This window comes from Bufo bufo, chromosome 5 (assembly GCF_905171765.1).
Source record: "Bufo bufo chromosome 5, aBufBuf1.1, whole genome shotgun sequence".
NCBI classification, from domain to species: domain Eukaryota; kingdom Metazoa; phylum Chordata; class Amphibia; order Anura; family Bufonidae; genus Bufo; species Bufo bufo.
Window position 1 is genome coordinate 369,609,447 of NC_053393.1, and position 18,985 is coordinate 369,628,431.

The following is an 18,985-nucleotide window of genomic DNA, read 5'->3' on the forward strand; positions in this document are numbered from 1 at the left end:
TTATTAGGATATGAGAACAATTCTACTTATAATAAACCAACATAATTCTTTACATAATGCAGCAGTACATGTGAGTATATTAAATGGGTTGTGTCACGAAAAATATTCTACAGCACCCAGATCGGGACACTTCTGTAATTGCATGTAATTAAAAAATTTTGTATACACAGTGTGCTATTTGATAAAATGTATCTGTATAGCGCCACCATAGTGCTGTTTTTATTTCCCTTATTTCTTGTCCACCCCACTGAGGTGGTCGCACATGCTCAATTTAAATCTTTAATTGCGACCATTTATATACTCTAGTAGAAGCCGTGACCGTTACAGGGATAGAGTTCCAGCACAAAGGATATGCCCCTTGAGAAAGTACACCCCCACAAGCTGCCAGACTGACATAAGTCTAGCAGAACAACTGGAGCCATGCGAGGCACAAAGCTCCTTCTAGCTTTGTTAGAAATAGAGTGTCATGTACTATATGATGATTTTTTCAATTTATATTTCAATCACAGCATAACCCCTTTAATGTTTGTAATATATCTCATTGAGGTAAAGCAACATCTTCCCTACCATCCAGTAGCCTGCAGTACTACTTTAATATCATGTTATTTTTCAAAATGATGGTTAATAACCTGTGGTCCTCCAGCTGCTGCAGATCTACAACTCCCAGCATTCACATGGAGTGGTGTAACGATCAAGGTCATAGATGTGTGACTGCAACAGTTTCAGCAGGGGAAGGGGGCTCCCCTATACCCTGGGCCAGCACCAATTCCAATTCAGTTAAAAACTATGCTGGTACAGAAACCTATTGCCTCCCTCCCTTGCCATTTACTCCTGTAAGTCATGGGTTGCTTTAGGGTTATGGCCTACCAGAGACCGGAAACATGCAGAGAACATCACACAGTCAGGCTGAAGACGTTGTGGGAACGGGGATACCTGAGTTTTAGGGCAATATGAATAGGGTAGTGTCCAAATGTATAACATTACTATATGTGGGCACAAGAGGACTACTGTGGGGGGCATTGCTACTTGATATAGACACAAAGGGGGACACACTACTGTATGGTGATACAAAGGGGGGGGGGGGGGCATTACTTCTGTTTAAGGGCAAAAGGGATGCATTGCAGCGTATGTACCATAAAAGGGAGCATTAGTACTGTGTGGGTGTCACGGTCCCTCCCATGACAGAGGTTAGAAGATTTGAGAGACTGGCCGCACGTTAGGTCACCTGACAGCCTATTTGTTTTCACTTGTTGCAGTGTTGTTGTTGGTAATGACTACACCTCTTGTCTTGTCTCAGGTGTAGCTTGTGGTCATTACTGCTCCTCTATTTAGTCTGGACTCACACTTCTTACCATGCGGTTAATATTCTCTGCCTGGAGTTGGAAGAGCTGGTGTGTGGTCCTCATCTGAGTTCCTGCTCATCCATTTTCTATTGAAGATAAGTGTACTTCTCTTGGTATTTTGTTGCTCCCATTTGCTCGTTGTTTACTAGGCCTCAGGGAGACGCTGGTTCATTCATCTGGGAAGGAACCAGTAGTCTCAGACCCTGTCACTAATCCTAGGGATTTTCAGGGTTAGTAGGTCCTAGGTTTACGCTGTATGAATATTCCCACCTTCAGGGTCTCTTCATACTGACACGAGTCAGGGCTAGGTTTAGGGTTTCCTTAGGTGGTCACCATTCCCCTTTCCCTAGCCTTGAGGCCTAGTTCCTGGTCATTTCCATTCTATTGTCATTCTGGTGTTCCTCCCCTATCCCTTACACTGTGACAGTGGGGGCACAAAGGGGGAATTATTACACTGCAGGACATAGAGAAGCACTATAACTATGTGGGGCCTAAACGGGGAAATTTTACTGTGTGTGGTGCGAAACATTATTACCGTCTGGGGTACTATGGGTGGCAAATTAGTGTAGAGGTGGGAGTTAAGGAAAGGTGTTAGAAAAATGAAGAGTCAAAGATGTCTGTACATTAAATTCTGCATTTATTCAGCAACAGCATGGCGTACTATTGAATCACTGTGTGGCGATATTATTTGGCCCATATATAGTGACTACATGACAAAATAATGTGGTCTTAAGAGGCAGGAAATGCTCAACCCCATATGCAGTTGTGCATATATGCCCGGGGCAGCAAATCCTGCACATGTGGTCCGTTGCTAATGGCGATCCCCGGCAAAAGATGCTTGCAGTGGGGGATGCCCGCAGCAGACCACAAGTGCCACAAGGACATCCTACACCAGATAGCAAAATGTGTGGATGTAATTGACTATATGAAAAAAACATTTACAAGAATAGGTACACTACTGTGGTGGATGCAATCAACCAAATCTGCCTTAACCCTCACACTGATATTAAAATGAGACTATAGCCAATATATCCTTATCCTTAGGTCCCGTGCCACTTGAGATACCTTGACAGGGTGCGCGGGCTCTGGTATGTCCTTAATATAAGGATATATTGGCTAAAGTCTCATTTTAACATCAGTTTGAGGGTTTAGTCAGATTTGGTTGATTGCATCCACCACAGTAGTGCACCTATTCTTGTAAATGTTTTTTGCCCATATATAGTGGTATTATTTTTAATATTGGCCTTGGTATATTAGGTTTCGTTTAGTAACATGGCAGTGATAATATTTGTGTTATTTTGGTAACTGACTATTATTTAGAGATATATTATCATACACAGGAAATTATCTTATAGCTGCCTTGTCTCTGAGATGTAGAGTTGTCGTCTTTCAATACGTAGGATAAAGTTACAGTCTCATATGCAAACCCGACAATCTCATGTACGTTTTGGCTTTCTGATGACAAATGTCAGGGGAAAGAGGGAATCATCTCCCCATTAAAATAAGAATGTTTATAGGGAAACCGGGACCAATAGCGGTCAGGGGGGCTCTCTGAAGTGTATGAGTGGCTTTACCCTGTGTAACAGACTCACGCTATTAGGGTCCATTCACACGTCCGCATCCGTTCCGCAATATCGGGAACGGGTGCGGACCCATTCATTCTCAATGAGGCAGAAATGGATGCGGAGAGCACACTATGTGCTCTCCGCATCCGCATTTCCGGAGCGCGGCCCCGAACTTCCGGGCTTCGGCCGTGAACTACCGGGCCGCGACTCCGCAAAAAAAATAGACCATGTCCTATTCTTGACAAGAATAGGCAATTCTATGGGGGGTACCGGCCGGGTGTATTGCGGATCCGCAATACACAACGGACGTGTGAATGGACCCTTAGAGGGAGGTACATCGTATTGGTCAGAGCACACAGGACAGTTCCCCATCTCCACAACGGTAAGACCATCCCCATTCAGTAGAGTTTTACAAAGGAAAAGACCTAAAATGTTTGGCTGTTCCATTCCGTAGACATGTACAAAAGTGCACTGTGGAACTGCATTGTGGCTTTCATTTATAACAGAAGTGTGGGATCCATCGCACGATGGACACCAGCAGTGCCAACAGACGCCAAGGTGTCATCACTTTTCCTAACCCAAACTACAACCTGCAATAGAGGCTACGACAGAAATGTGAAGAGAGCCTTAAAGGGGTTATCTCATGACTAATGTAAAACATGAAATTCAGACATCATATAGTCCATGACAATCTCTTTCTAACAAAGCCAGAACCAGCCCTGTACCTCACATGGAGCCAGAGATCTCCCCATTCATTGCTCTGCTAAATTTATATTAATGGAACAGTTCAAGGGGAGTGTCTTTTCGGCTGCTGCTCAGAGGGCGTGTCCATGCTCGCCCTATCACAGCTCAGGAGGCAGCTGAAAGATGAAACTGAGCATGTGCGGCCTTCTCAGTGAGCAGGTCAAAGAAATAAAAAAAACAAAAACAAACATCAGATGGCGCTATAGAGATACATTGTATTAAATAACTCAAAGGACATGCTAAACGTATAATTATATGTAATTACAAAAGATTTCAGATCCAGGCGCTGGTTTGAAAACTGTAGAATATTTTTCAAGGGACGACCCTTTTAACTGTTTCGGATGAACAGATGAACATTTATCACGTATTCATAGGATAGTGCCTTCTGCAGAAAGCAGAGTATGCCAGCCTGCTCACATGAGTGCCCCCTATGCCCTTAGATACGGCCTCTAAAACATTTTCATGGTCACAAATTGGTCGTACTAAAAGCTCGTTTTCTCCCTGGTAATACAAAGACTTCTGAAGACACCCCACTCTCCCTCTGTGTCAGAGTAGATTACTCCATGTAAATTATTCAGTAGCTTGGAAGTAAGTTATAAAGCAGGTTTAATTATCATACATTTGGCAAGTCCTGCGGCTTTTTAAATCATGCATAGACTTGCTGAAAGGAGCACAAAAACAACTTCACTAACTCTAAATATAATATATCTGCATTTCCATTGACGGGAAGTACATAAAAAAAAATCTGATTGCAGAACAGGTCATGGCCACACGAGGAGACTGAGAAAATCTCCAGCCTGCAATGCCAATAAATACTATTCAGGAAGGTTCTGAAGTGATGTGAAAAGGAATTTCTATAATCAGGGTCCAAGAGAGAAGAGATCCACAACTTCATAGGCACAACCTATAGAAGTTCTCCTAGATATATGCGCCCGCTGATACATCCATCAAAGGTTTCACAAGCTTCATCAGCTTTATTTACCCTTCAGCTGGAGCCCCTCAACTTATACATCTGCACCCAGCAAGCAGCAAAGACACCAGGGCTCTGTCACATTACAGCAAATATGTTCTAGAAGTCCTGCAGTGTTCATGGGGCATATTTAGCCGGTGGACGAATGCTAGTCCTCCCAACCCCCATGCACATCGAGTATTCATATGTTCTCAATTGGGAGTTGGGAATAAAACGCCTACAGACTCCTTTGGCAGCAGCTTAACTGCAGTTGGAACCGTTTAGGTAGGTGACTGGCTCGCCTTAAGGTCCTGTATAAAAACTTACTGGAAGTGCTCCATGGTATGGAGAGTTATTAGCAATACTTCATGGGAAAACAATATGCAAAGAGGCATCTCCCTAGGAAAAAGAACCATCTCACTAGCCCCACCTATTGGAAGTGGCACCCTATGAGTCAAGATCTGACTTTCCAACAAGCCTTGGGATTTGAGAAGGGAATATAGTCAGGCCTAGATATCCATTCGTAGACAGCTGTTTCAGGGTGCTCACTCCTCATCATTACAGAGTAGGACTCTCACTGGCCCAGTTTGATGCCTTGGAAGCAGTTTGGGCAGGATGCTAAATATCCTTAAAGATATCAGGCCTGTATGGAGACTTACTGGATTATTGGTAACGCTCCATGGGAAACGCATATTCCAAGAGGTATCTCCCTAGGAAAGAGAACCATCTCGCCAGCGCCATGAGTGAAAATCCAACTTGATGTTTGGCTTAGCTATTTTCCTTGCCATGGTCCCGGGCTTGTTGAATCTTTTCCCATAAAGCTATATATCAATCTGCTCAGCTCCTCCTGCTCTATAACATGCTGCCTGCAGATTGTACTACATTTCATGGTGACAGGTTCTTTTTAACCTCTTCAGGACACATGACGTACCGGTACGGCATGTTGTCCTGGTACTTAAGGACACATGACGTACCGGTACGTCATGTATAGTTCCGATCACCGCCGCCCGGTGGACGCTGATCGCAACCCGGTACCTATTCAAATCATTGAGCAGGCACCTTGGCTAAATGCAAGGGGGGGTCCCGTGACCCCCCCGTGTCGGCGATCGCCGCAAACCGCAGGTCAATTCAGACCTGCGGTTTGCGGCTTTTACCTGCGGTTGCGGCGGCTGGCGGCGGTGCCATCGGGTCCCCATGCGGCTGTAGGGGGGACCCGATGGCATGGAAGGCAGCGCGATGCCTAAGGAAGGCATTGCGCTGCCTTCCGGTAACGAGATTGTGAGATCCAGCCCCCTGGATCTCACAGGCCGGAAGCTGTATGAGTAATACTCACTGTAAAGGGATTAGACTCCTAAAAGTTGAAGTCCCAAAGTGGGACAAAAAATAAAGTAAAAAATAAAGTTGAAAAAATTACGTTTTCCCCCCCAAAAATTAAAAGTTTCAAGTAAAAATAAACCAAAACGTCATTTTCCCAAGTAAAGTAAAAAAAAAAATGGTAAAAAATAGGGGGGGAAAAAATGTATACATATTAGGTATCGCCACGTCCGTATCGACCGTCTCTATAAACATATCACATGACCTAACCCCTCAGATGAACACCGTTAAAAATAAAAACTGTGCTAAATAAACCATTTTTTTGTCATCTTACATCACGAAAAGTACAACAGCAAGCGATCAAAAAGGCGTTTGCCCACCAAAATAGTACCAATCTAACCGTCACCTCATCCCCCAAAAAATGAGCCCCTACCTGAGACAATCGCCCAAAAAATTAAAAAACTATGGCTCAGAATATGGAGACACTAAAACATATTTTTTTTTTGTTTTAAAAAAGCTGTTATTGTGTAAAACTTACATAAATAAAAAAAAAGTATACATATTAGGTATCGCCGCATCCGTATCGACCGGCTCTATAAAAATATCACATGACCTAACCCCTCAGATGAACACCGTAAAAAATCAAAAATAAAAACTGAGCTAAATAAACCATTTCTTGTCACCATACATCACAAAAAATGTAATAGCAAACGATCAAAAAGTCATATGCACCCCATAATAGTGCCAATCAAACAGTCATCTCATCCCGCAAAAAATGAGACCCTATCTAAGATAATCGCCCAAAAACTAAAAAAAATATGGCTCTCAGAATATGGAGACACTAAAACATGATTTTTTTTTGTTTCTAAAATGATATTATTGTGTAAAACTTACATAAAGTTTTTAAAAAAAGTATACATATTAGGTATCGCTGCGTCTGTATAGACCGGCTCTATAAAAATATTACATGACCTAACCCCTCAGATGAACACCGTAAAAAATTTAAAATAAAAACCGTGCTAAATAAACCATCTTTTGTCACCTTACATCACAAAAGGTGTAATAGCAAGCGATCAAAAAGTCACACGCACCCCAAAATAGTGCCAATAAAAATTATGGCTCTCAGACTATGGAAACACTAAAACATGATTTTTTTTTGCTTCAAATATGAAATCATTGTGTAAAACTTACATAAATAAAAAAAAAAGTATGCATATTAGGTATCGCAGCGTCCGTAATAACTTGCTCTATAAAAATATCACATGACCTAACACCTCAGGTGAATATTGTAAAAAAATAAAAATAGAAACCGTGTAAAAAAAGCAATTTTTTGTCACCTTACATCACAAAAAGTGTAATAGCAAGCGATCAAGTCACACGCACCCCAAAATAGTGCCAATAAAACAGTCATCTCATCCCGCAAAAATCATACCCTACCCAAGGTAATCGCCCAAAAACTGAAAAAATTATGGCTCTCAGACTATGGAAACACTAAAACATGATTTTAATTTTTTTTCCAAAAATGAAATCATTGTGTAAAACTTACATAAATAAAAAAAGTATACATATTAGGTATCGCCGCGTCCGTGACAACCTGGTCTATAAAAATACCACATGATCTAACCTGTCAGATGAATGTTGCAAATAACAAAAAATTAAAACGGTGCCAAAACAGCTATTTCTTGTTACCTTGCTTCACAAAAAGTGTAATATAGAGCAACCAAAAATCATATGTACCCTAAACTAGTACCAACAAAACTTCCAGCCTATCCCGTAGTTTCTAAAATGGGGTCACTTTTTGGGGATTTTCTACTCTAGGGGTGTATCAGGGTGGCTTCAAATGGGACATGGTGTAAAAAAAAACAGTCCAGCAAAATCTGCCTTCCAAAAACCATATGGCATTCCTTTCCTTCTGCGCCCTGCCGTGTGCCCGTACAGCAGTTTACGACCACATATGGGGTGTTTCTGTAAACTACAGAATCAGGGCCATAAATATTGAGTTTTGTTTGGCTGTTAACCCTTGCTTTGTTACTGGAAAAAATTGATTAAAATGGAAAATTTGGCAAAAAATTTCAATTCTGAAATGTTATCCTCATTTGCTAATAACTCTTGTGGAACACCTAAAGGGTTAACGACGTTTGTAAAATCAGTTTTGAATACCTTGAGGGGTGTAGTTTCTTAGATGGGGTCACTTTTTTGGAGTTTCTACTCTAGAGTTGCATCAGGGGGGCTTCAAATGGGACATGGTGTCAAAAAAACCAGTCCAGCAAAATCTGCCTTCCAAAAACCGTATGGCATTCCTTTCCTTCTGCGCCCTGCTGTGTGCCCGTACAGTAGTTTACGATCACATATGGGGTGTTTCTGTAAACTACAGAATCAGGGCCATAAATATTGAGTTTTGTTTGGCTGTTAACCCTTGCTTTGTAAGGCTGAGTTCACACGGGCGAATATTCCGCGCGGGTGCAATGCGGGAGGTGAACGCATTGCACCCGCACTGAATCTGGACCTATTCATTTCTATGGGGCTGTGCACATGAGCTGTGATTTTCACGCATCACTTATGAAAATCGCAGCATGCTCTATATTGTGCGTTTTCCACGCAACGCAGGCCCCATAGAAGTGAATGGGGCTGCGTGAAAATCGCAAGCATCCGCAAGCAAGTGCGGATGCGGTCCGATTTTCACGCACGGTTGCTAGGAGACGATCGGGATGGAGACCCGATCATTATTATTTTCCCTTATAACATGGTTATAAGGGAAAATAATAGCATTCTGAATGCAGAATGCATAGTAAAATAGGGCTGGAGGGGTTAAAAAAAATTTTAAAAAAAATTTAACTCACCTTAGTCCACCTAATCGCAGAGCCCGGCATCTCCCTCTGTCTCCTTCTTTGCTGATTGTAGGAACAGGACCTGTTGAGACGTCACTCCGGTCATCACATGATCCATCACATGATCTTTTACCATGGTGATGGATCATGTGATGGACCATGTGATGACCGGAGTGATGTCACCACAGGTCCTTTTCCTGCAATCAGCAAAGAAGGAGACAGAAGAGAAGCCGGGCTCCGCGATCAAGTGATCTAAGGTGAGTTTAATTATTTTTTTTTTTAACCCCTCCAGCCATATTTTACTATGCATTCTATATTCAGAATGCTATTATTTTCCCTTATAACCATGTTATAAGGGAAAATAATACAATCTACAGAACACCGATCCCAAACATGCACGATTTTTCTCACACGAGTGCAAAACGCATTACAATGTTTTGCACTCGCGCGGAAAAATCGCGCATGTTCCCGCAACGCACCCGCACCTTTTCCCACAACGCCCGTGTGTACTCAGCCTAAAAGTAAAAAAAAATATAAAAATGGAAAATCTGCAAAAAAAGTGAAATTTTGAAATGGTATCTCTATTTTCCATTAATTCTTGTGGAACACCTAAAGGGTTAACAAAGTTTGTAAAATCACTTTTGAATACCTTGAGGGGTGTAGTTTCTTAGATGGGGTCACTTTTATGGAGTTTCTACTCTAGGGGTGCATCAGGGGGGCTTCAAATGGGACATGGTGTAAAAAAAAACTGTCCAGCAAAACCTGCCTTCCAAAAACCGTATGGCATTCCTTTCCTTCTGCACCCTGCCGTGTGCCCGTACAGCAGTTTACGACCACATATGGGGTGTTTCTGTAAACTACAGAATCAGAGCCATAAATATGGAGTTTGGTTTGGCTGTTAACCCTTGCTTTTTAACTGGAAAAAAATTATTAAAATGGAAAATCTGCCAAAAAAGTGAAATTTTGAAATTGTATCTTTATTTTCCATTAATTGTTGTGGAACACCTAAAGGGTTAACAACGTTTGTAAAATCAGTTATGAATACCTTGAGGGGTGTAGTTTCTAGAATGGTTTCTATTATGTAAGCCTCGCAAAGTGACTTCAGACCTGAACTGGTCCCTAAAAATTGGGTTTTTGAAAATTTCAGAAAAATTTCAAGATTTGCTTCTAAACTTCTAAGCCTTGTAACATCCCCAAAAAATAAAATATCATTCCCAAAATGATCCAAACATGAAGTAGACATATGGGGAATGTAAAGTAATAACTATTTTTGGAGGTATTACTATGTATTATAGAAGTAGAGAAATTGAAACTTGGAAATTTGCAATTTTTTACAAATCTTTGGTAAATTTGGTATTTTTTTATAAATAAAAATTATTTTTTTTTACTTCATTTTACCAGTGTCATGAAGTACAATATGTGACGAAAAAACAATCTCAGAATGGCCTGGATAAGTCAAAGCGTTTTTAAGTTACCACTTAAAGTGACACCGGTCAGATTTGCAAAGAATGGCCTGGTAAGGTAAAATAAGGCTCTGTCCTAAAGGGGTTAAATGAACTCTCATGCTTTATTGTCACTTGCCACTCGTTACGGACCAAAACCTATGGATACCTACCACAACCCTTGACTGTCTTAGGTGGGAGAATCAGAAACTGGGCAAGATTTATCAAAACTGGATTAGTTGCCCATAGCAACCGATCAGATTTCACCTTTCATTTTTAAAGACAAAGGTTGAATCTGATTGGTTGCCATAGGCAACTAGGCCAGCTTTACATCAGTTTTTATAACTCTCTCCCAGTCTTTGCAGTAAAAAGTTCTTTCCCTGGTTTCATTCCAGGTTTGATTTAGCTTTTGCCTGGCCATAATGCCGAGCAATAAGTAGGCACTGCACTTACAACAAAGTTTGGCAGTGCATTTTAGGCTACATGCACACAACCGTATGTATTTTGCGGTCCCTAAAAAAAAACGGATGACATCCGTATGCCATCGTTTTGTTTTTTTCCGGATCCATTGTAACAATGCCTAAGGCCTCATGCACACAACCGTTGTTTTGGTCCGCATCCGAGCAGCAGTTTTTGCGGCTCGGATGCGGACCCATTCACTTCAATGGGGCCGCAAAAGATGTGGACAGCACTCCGTGTGCTGTCCGCATCCGTTTCTCCGTTCCGTGGTCTGCAAAAAAAATATAACCTGTCCTATTCTTGTCCGTTTTGCAGACAAGTATAGGCAGTTATATTAATGGCTGTCCGCAAATTGCAGAACGCACACGGACGCCATCCGTGTTTTGCGGATCCGCAATTTGCGGACCGCAAAACACACAACGGTCGTTTGCATGTAGCCTAAAACGGACAAGAATAGGACATGTTCTATTTTTTGGGCGGAACTACGGAACAGACCTACTGATGCGGACAGCACACATTTTTTACAGACTTATTGAAATGAATCAGTCCGCATCCTATCCGCAAAAGAAACGGAACGGACATGGAAACAAACAACGTTCGTATGCATGTAGCCTTAGGTATATGTTTCTCTTAGCAGAGGACATTGTATACAATAGGATACAAATGTAGGCTTTTTTATAGCATTAAGGCCTCATGCACACGACCGTTCCGTTTTTTGCGGTCCGCAAACCACAATTTGCATAACGGAACGGGCGGCCCATTCTTGTCCGCAAAATGGGGCTACGGAACGGAGAAACGGATGCGGACAGCACACGGAGTGCTGTGCGCATCTTTTGCGGCCCCACTGAAGTGAATGGGTCCGCATCCAAGCCGCAAAAACAACGGTCGTGTGCATGAGGCCTCATTTCCAGATTTTCTGCTAAAAAATGGAACTGGTTTTAGATTTCACACATAGGTTTTTGCAGGTATTTTTCTGCACTTTAGATTTTTTTGTGGTGTTTTTTGCACCTCCTCTGGTGTGTTTTATTTTGGTAAAAATGCAGGCTCCAGATGTTAGCTGAAGGTCCATGGGAAATGATATGTCTTTCTGGGTTCTTTTACCATATGCAGCAAGCTGTAGTTCTGATGTTCTTTCACATCTTAAAAATGCCAGAGAAACAAAGCGCAGTTCACACTGTCACTTTAACGGCACTAACAAAACATAAAAAACAGGGGTCCTAATAAACACGTGCACTTTATCTGGAGTCTTTTTAGTGCTGGATAAATGCCAAAGCAAAATTTGTGAAGGTTAAGAACATTCAGGGTAGGTGCACACAGAGTTTTTTAGAGGCCTCAAAACCTCAACAAAAAAAACCTCTGTGTGAACCTACCCTCATTCTGTTCTTGTGTCTTGATGGATCCAAAATCCCCCAAAAAAAGAGAATATTGAGTATACATTTTTTTACTTAAGGGGAACGTGTCATCAGAAAATGACCTGCTGTTTAAATCCTTTTTTATGTTTAACATTTTTTTTATAATTTTTGATGATGTTATTTTTAATTTTCCATGTCACAACGGAAACCAAAAATCCTGCAGTTTTCGCACTGGCCACTATGTCTTCTTGGTCTGTACAGTTACCTGCATATCTGTCATTCTCATCCTGCCTGTTATGATATCACCTCTGTGTATAGATAAGACAGGATCCAGCATTCACAATAGGTGATATCACAGCTTATCAGCTCCCTCCTGACCTCTGCACAGGTCACAGAGCATGCCTAGAAAACTCTCCCATAGAAGTGACTGAGGTCCCCTCCTGACCATTGTGTCTATGGACCATGGGGCTGCCATAAAGCAATTTTTTTATGCTCTCTAAATGTTGTTAACAGCTCAGGCAAGATGGCCGCCCTCATAATCGTATAAAAAATCTACAATCAGAAAATAAAAACAGATTAGAAAAAAGGGGATGTGTCGCTATCTGGTTTTGACTGGATAACATTTTTGGTGACACAATAGTATAGTATTCTACAGTATTGCAAATCTAGAGTTAGACTGTGTTATGTGTATGTTAAATGTGGGGGGGAAAAAACGTGATGTGAATAGCCCCTGCCTCGCTCTTCGGGAATGCCTCCCAAGTGTCTGTTATTGGAGGTGCTTCTCCTACCCTTGGGTCCAAATCCCCCAATTCCTCTTTGCTCTTGAAATGTTCCTATTTTCAGAAATTATCCAAACATTTGCATGTGTTCACGCGTGAAAGAGTCCTACCTAGCGGTGCGACGGTCGTCTTCAGAACCAATTAAACTCTGTGGGGCTATTCACGTGGGCGTTTTTTTTAACAGCTGGTAAATAGAGGCCATCAAAAAACAGGAGATGTCCAATTTTTGGCCGTTTTCACAGCCAAACAGACCCCCATTGAAATCAATGGACTAGTTCTTATCGGCCATTTAGACAGAAGTGCACCCATCTAATGGCCGGTAAAAACAGGTACACTAGATAAGAAAAGGGCCTTTTAGGGGTTGAAATCTCAAGAAATAAAAAATACTCACCTCACCACACACATGCAAGGGAAAACTGGCTCAGCACTGGAGGCAGCAGGACCTAACGTTCTGAGCGTCCTGATGTCACATGATCATGCTGGGAGCGTCAGGTCCTGCTGCCTTCAGGTCCTGCATGTGCAAGTGGTGAGGTGAGTCATTTTTTTTTTAAGAATCTGTTTGCACTACTGCGGGGGGAGGCACTGATATATTCTGGGGCACTATGGGGGGGGGGGCATTATGTTTTTCTGAGGGCACTGCAGTGTTTGATTTTTTTTTTCAATAAACTACATCCATACTTAATGGCAATTTTTAAGTGGATGGTAAAAACGGATGCAAAGTGGCTGTTAAAAACGGACAGATAACCAGAAATGGAGAGATGACCAGTACATGAGATTTGTGTACTGCACTATATGCTCAACAAACCACATGTATTCTGCAATGTGTACAGGTGGCCTTAGAGCTGATTCACTCGACCACGCTAGGTCTGCGTCCGGGTGTGTCAGCGCCATCTCCCACGGTCATGTGAATCAGCTCTTAGGCTTCATGCACACGACTGTGTCCATTTTTCAATATGCAAACAATGGATCTGCAAAATTCAGATACCTTCCACATTTTTCTTACTCCCATCAACCGAAAGGGCTATTTTCATCCAAAATGTTCTATAATTTGTGGATGTGCAAAACATATGGATGTGTGCAAATGAATGGGTCAGTATGCTATCCACGATCAACGTGCACAGGACCTCACTGATACAGATCCTGTATATGCTTGTGTGTGTGAGGGGTTAATAGTGTGTGTGAGGGGTTAATGTGCTACAACCACCTCATTCCCTGATCTTCTGCAGCTCACAAATACATAGTCTATGCTCTCCAATGTGGCCGTCTCTGTGTATCCGCACTGGTAACGCTCCCAGTGCACAAACTGGGACCTAAACCGTAAACATATCCATCTGTTTGGGTGGAGTGGGACGAAACGCTCAGGACTTAGGAGCCAAAGTTGAAGTTAGAAGTAAAGAGCATCCCCAGGCAAGCTGCAGGGTGCAAACAGAGGTTCTCTGTCAGTAGCTGGCAAGGGAGGGGAACGTCCTTGCCAAGTATACAAGATCTCTTTCAAGGCGATAGAGAAGGGGGCGACACAAATTAGCAACGTCAAGTTAAAAAGAAACTGAGACAAACAACCAAATCCGGAGGCCAAAATACAAGCCTGCGGAGGAGAAAACCCCTATTCAGATGTATGGGACTGATTTGCAGTTGTAGACATTTCTGCTACAAATCTGCTGCATGTGAACAAACCCTAAAACCACACAGGTGAACGTACGTATATAAAGAAGCTGGATCCTTTCCGGATAGTGGGATTGGAAAACCGCAGAAGTGCTGGACCGGCTGTCCAACAACAGGAGAACACTAGAGATGAGCGAATTTTTCATAGTTTGAAATTCGTTCACGCTTCGTTTGGTGGAAAAAGCAGAATTGCGTTATGGATTCTATGACGGAATGTATTCATTCCGTCATAATAGAAGTCTATGGCCTGCATAACGGATCCGTCCAGGGGAGTCCAACAAACGAAGTGTGAACGAATTTCATAAGCGGAAATTCGCTCATCTCTAGAGAAGACCTCCAGACACAGCAGGTGTCAGAAGAAGGCAGAGAAGGTGGGGCAGCAGCCGCCTTCTAGGGCCTCGTGCACACAAACAGATTTTTTCCCATGTCCGTTCTGTTGGGGTTTTTTGCGGCCCGTATGCAGAACCATTCACTTCAAAGGGGCCGTAAAAAAAGGAAATGACTCCGTGTGCATTCAATGTCCGTATGTCTGCATAGCCGTTCTGCAAAAAAAACAGAACGTGTCCTATTATTGAGAAGACTGTTCTAATAGGGGCCGTTCCGTTCCCCAAAATGCGCGAGGCACACAGTCAGTATCCATGGTTTGCAGACCACAAAACATCAAACGGTCGTGTGCATGAGCCCTAAAAGGTACATTCACACGACAACGTCCCATAGCTCCCTCAGTATAAATAATACCCACCATATTGCCCCAGTATCTATAATGGCCCCTTTGTAGTGCCCCCAGTATCTATAATGCCCTCCATTGTGCCCCCAGTATCTATAATACATCCATAGTGCCACTGATATCTGTAATGCCCCCATAGTGCCCTCTGTTGATATAATGCCCCCCATAGCACCCTCGGTATATACAATCCCCCCTTTAGTGCCCCATTATTATTTATAACCTCCATAGTGCCCCCTGTATAAAAAATGCCCCTAGCATATAAATGGTCCCCTTATATATAATGCCCCCCACCCAAGATAGTGCCACGCACGAGAACACTTGCTCAGCACTGGAGGCAGCAGAACCTGACGCTCCCAGCGGCGTGACGTCACAAGTGTTCTTGCACATGCCTGAAATGAGTATTTATTTTTAACTCTTTGCTTTTCACATCGCTTATGAACCCGTTTTTTAATGGTTGTTAAAAACAGGCCCATTGATTTCAGTGGGGTCCATCTTGTCGTCAAAACTGCCGAAAACCACAGACACAACATCTGATGGCATCCATGTTTGAGCCGTGGTTTTCACTGACCAACGGTAGGAGATGCTCTGGAAATGAATGTTCAGCCTAGCAGTGTCCTTGGAATACTCATGATACACAGAGGGCAAAAAACCGACACAAAATCCTTTGCGGACATCTTCACAGATGAAACACTGGACATCTTGATACACAGTAGGGCTGAAACGATTACTCGATTGAATCGAGTAATTCGACAAAAAAATCCTTGATGCAAATTTTTTGCATCAAAGATTCGTTTGTGTCACGTGACCACGGAGCGGGAGTGAAGCGCTTGTTATTACTTCCGCTCCCTGGTCTCCCGCTGGCCCGCAATACTCACCTTTCCAGCAGGGGGACTCCGGACACTCCACAGCACATCCATGGTCCAGCGCTGGACTGACCTCCTGACGTACGCACGCCGTGACCTGACGCGCTGTGTGACGACAGACGCAGAGCAGCGCGGAACGATGGAGTGCCGGTGGCGCCTCTGCTGGAAAGGTAAGTTGGTGAGACTAAGGCCGGGCGCCCGGAGTGCACAGCATCATAGCAACCAATGACGCTGTGCACTCTGGATGTCAGGAGGAGCAGGGGAGGAGATGGTTTCACAAGGGGGAGAGCTGCTGGCACAAGGGGGGAAGAGCTGCTGGCACAAGGGGGGGGAGAGATGCTGGCACAAGGGGGGAAGAGCTGATGGCACAAGGGGGGAGAGCTGATGGCACAAGGGGGGAGAGCTGATGGCACAAAGGGGGAGAGCTGATGGCACAAAGGGGGAGAGCTTATAGCTCTGGGATGGGGGAGAGCTGATGGCACTGGGGTGGGGGAGAGCTGATGGCACTGGGGTGGGGGAGAGCTGATGGCACTGGGGTGGGGGAGAGCTGATGGCACTGGGGTGCGGGAGAGCTGATGGCACTGGGGTGCGGGAGAGCTGATGGCACTGGGGTGCGGGAGAGCTGATGGCACTGGGGTGGGGGAGAGCTGATGGCTCTGGGGTGGGGGAGAGCTGATGGCTCTGGGGTGGGGGAGAGCTGATGGCTCTGGGGTGGGGGAGAGCTGATGGCTCTGGGGTGGGGGAGAGCTGAAGGCACTGGGGTGGGGAAGTGCTGAAGGCACTGGGGGAGTAGAGCTGATGGCACTGGGGTGGGAGAGGCAAAGGCACTGGGGGAGTGGAGCTGATGGCACTGGGGTGGGGGAGAGCTGATGGCACTGGGGTGGGGAAGCGCTGAAGGCACTGGGGGAGTGGAGCTGATGGCACTGGGGTGGGAGAGAGCTGAAGGCAATGGGGTGGGGAAGCGCTGAAGGCACTGGGGGAGTGGAGCTGATGGCACTGGGGTGGGGGAGAGCTGAAGGCACTGGGGCTGATTGCACAGGGGGGAACGAAGGGTGTTGGGGTCTGATGAGTTTTTATAAAGGAAAACAGTCTATTAATTCATTTTTTTCTTATTAGAATACTCGATTGCTAAAATAATCGTTTACTGCCGCCCTACTACACAGTGATCTTGGCTGTGACACCCGTTTCTGTGTAGTACTGCGGATACAGAACTGACTGGGGTCACAGTGCAACTTGCCGTGACTCCGGAATGGCAAAATATATAATAGTATAAACTGACACGCTGTAGATTTCAAATCCACACCATAAGCCACTTTACACTGCAGATTTTGTATGCAGCCTCTGGATGATCCTCTGTGCTGGTGCTGTACAACGCTGCAGATTTACTGCCCGGTGATAACCAAACCTGAAGGCAGTCACAGACATTACATCGGCTGACAGCTATTCCTCCTCCCCGCCCTTATTCATATACACTCCCGGATTGGCGAGCATGCACGTGTTCTCAAAGGGGAGAGGGGAATAAGCTGCTGCCAGATACCTCCCATGACAAGGGATCAGGCATGTTGAAATCCAACTGCCCGATCCTTCATTCTGCCAGCAAGTCTCACTGAAACTGGAGAGCACTATGGACATTGACGGGTAATGTGTATGGGCACCTTTACAACCGCATTGCTTCCGCTGGATGGATCTGCTGTGCTCCAGACATTTTCTCTTTGACGTATAATCAGTCAGTTTGGCTGTTTCTGGAAGAAAGCTGCAAGGTTTTTCTAATTCTGGAGAACCTCTTCAAAGCAAGTTCAACACAGTCTACGCCAGTGGCAGAAAACTAGAGCACCAGGTATACTTTACCCCCTTCCCTGCCCTAGAGCACCAGGTACACTGCCATTAACTCTTTGCTCTAGAGCACCAGGTATACTGCCATTAACTCACTGCTCTAGAGCACCAGGTATACTTTACCCCCTTCCCTGCCCTAGAGCACCAGGTACACTGCCATTAACTCTTTGCTCTAGAACACTGGGTATACTGACATTAATTCACTGCTCTAGAACACCGGTTATACTGCCATTAACTCACTGCTCTAGAACACTGGGTATACTGCCATTAACACACTACTCTAGAGCATTGTGTATACTGACATTAAATCACTGCTCTAGAGCACCAAGTACACTGCCATGAACTCATTGCTCTAGAGCACCAGGTACCATATACTGACATTAATTCACTGCTCTAGAGCATTGGGTATACTGCCATTAATTAATTGATCTAGAACACTGGGTATACTGCCATTAATTAATTGATCTAGAGCACTGGTATACTGCCATTAATTCATTGATCTAGAGCACTGGGTATACTGCCATTAACTCACTGCTCTAGAACACCGGTTATATTGACATTTAGGCTAGGGCTACACGACGACATGTCGCGCCACACATAGGGCACAACTACACTGCGACATTGATGTTGCACCAATGTCGAGCGACAATTTTTATAATGATAGTCTATGGTGTCGCACTGCGACATGCTGCGACAGACGCAGAAAAATCCATTTTGGATGGGGGTTTTTGCGACTATCGTGTGGCAGTCGCAGCATGTCACAGTGCAATACCATAGACTATCATTATAAAAATTGTCTCGTGACATTAGTGCGACAAAATGTCACTCAACAAATGTCGTTGTGTAGCCCTAGCCTAACTCACTGCTCTAGAACACCGGGTATACTGACATTTACTCGCTGCTCTAGAGAATCGGGTATACTGACTAGGGATGATCGATTAGCATAAAACTTTGTTTCAATACTGTACGAAGCAGGAGCTCCGTACAGTATTAGAAAGTATTGGCTCTGATAAGCCGAAGTTATTGCTTCACGAAGTCTCGCAAGACTTCGCATAATAACTTCAGAGAACAATTTATACTGTAAAAAAACATTTCCCGAACTCGGTATTGAAACTAAGTTTTATG

General features: G+C 43.8%; 1 protein-coding gene across 2 annotated transcripts in view; it reads right to left on the bottom strand.

Moving 5' to 3' along the window:
* PXDC1 (PX domain containing 1) overlaps positions 1-18,985 on the bottom strand; it is a 92,917-nt gene that overhangs the window by 67,475 nt on the left and 6,457 nt on the right. The window lies entirely within an intron of this gene.